The following is a 1,498-nucleotide window of genomic DNA, read 5'->3' as shown; positions in this document are numbered from 1 at the left end:
AGGGAAAGACATTCAAAAGCCTGAGTCTGAACTGATTCAACCTTTGCAGGTTAGTCTAATCTGGCTACGCTGAACTGGTTTCCAACCATACAGATAACCCCTCTGTATTGAGGAAATTCAAGCACAGGCCTGCAGTGGCTCAGGCTGGAAGCAGGGTGGGGGGGATGCTAGAGCATCCCTCCCTGCCTTTCCACACAGCTAAACCGAGGGGGCTGTGGCCAGGCCCCAGCAGGGCTCTAATTAGGGCGCCCCACCCTGCCTGCAGTCCCAGGCTTTTCCCCACCCGCTGCTCAAGGGGTGGGGGTGTTGCCATTCTGCAGCCCTGGGCTAGCATTTGGGGGGGGGCAGGGCAGTGCAGTGCAGTACATGCACGTGTTGATGATATGGAGCTTTTCACTCCCCCTCCCTGCTTCTGTATACTGTCTGCAGCAAAATGACAGGCAAGCAAGTTGGGCGGGGAGGAGGAGCTGAGAACCAGGGATCCTGTTTTTTTCTGAGAAAAAGAATTGTAAATTCTCTGATAAACCCCTCAAAATCCATTATTAAAATTAAAAGCCCCCTGCAACATCCCCCCGCCCTTGCTGGAACCACTCACACTGCTCCCAAAGCCCCCCCAGCCCTGCTGGTGCCCCTCACCCACTCCCAAAGACCCCTCAGCCTTGCTGATGCCCCTTACTGGCCCCAAAGTCCCCCCCACTCCTGCTGGTGCCCCTCACTGCCCCCACAACAGTCCTCCCACCCTACTCATGCCTCTTGCCCTGCACGCACAGCCCCTGCCCCCCAGCCCTGCTGGAGGGGGACCCCAGCTCCCAGGGCTATAGGGCCAGGGACCCAAATCTGCAACTCCCTGTCCCCAACAGATGGCAGCTGTAGCAGAAGCAACATAGAGCTGACTCCCCCACTTCTGCCACCTGTTTCAAGCCCTACTTACCTCACAGGCTTCAGGAGCAAAGAGTGAGGCTGAGATGAGTCTCGAGCCAGGGCTGACTGAGAGTCTCAGGTCCTGCCCTTCCCCCTCCCCCTGTCCCTCCAGGCAGGGCTCAGGGTTTCCTGCCCTGTTTGCAATAGCTCTTGCAGGCTAGAGCTCAAACAGCCTGCAGAGCTCTTTGCAAATGGGGGAATCCATGGGTTCCTCTGCTAAAAGAAGAAATCTGTGTTTTCTCTAATAAACCGGGGAAATCTGTGGTTTTCTCCATTTTGTGTGAGAAAAAGAAAACCCAGATCTCTGAGTGATAACAGTATTTATCACCCTAATCTCGGTGTTTATAGCCCCATTAAGAAAGCAACAGAGATAGATTACCAGGTATCTGTTGATTCAGTACAGACCCAGCATGTGGTCTGCTGGCTAATAAACACCTCAGCAAAAGCAGAGGGGTGGGGGAATTTGTGTTTAGCAGAGAGTGGGGAGAAGCTAATAGCTTTTTCCCAAATAATTTTCAAGGAAGGACATTAAGCCACCTGTTGTTTAGCTACAATAAGCCTTTCTGCCTTTGTCTTT

The 1,498-nt window shown here is 53.3% G+C and overlaps 1 protein-coding gene across 5 annotated transcripts in view; it reads right to left on the bottom strand.

Moving 5' to 3' along the window:
- LOC102388484 (C-type lectin domain family 2 member D-like) overlaps positions 1-1,044 on the bottom strand; it is an 18,245-nt gene extending 17,201 nt beyond the window's left edge. For all 5 annotated transcript variants that reach the window (XR_003092033.1, XM_025193134.1, XM_025193135.1 and 2 more), the window contains exon 1: positions 932-1,044. The gene's annotated coding sequence lies outside the window, so the exon portion shown is untranslated. The remainder of the gene's footprint in view (positions 1-931) is intronic.
- Positions 1,045-1,498: the final 454 nt, after the last annotated feature.

Source organism: Alligator sinensis, unplaced genomic scaffold (assembly GCF_000455745.1).
Source record: "Alligator sinensis unplaced genomic scaffold, ASM45574v1 scaffold891_1, whole genome shotgun sequence".
Lineage (NCBI taxonomy): Eukaryota > Metazoa > Chordata > Crocodylia > Alligatoridae > Alligator > Alligator sinensis.
Note: the sequence above shows the minus strand (reverse complement) of the source record. Positions and strands in the feature narration are given on the sequence as shown.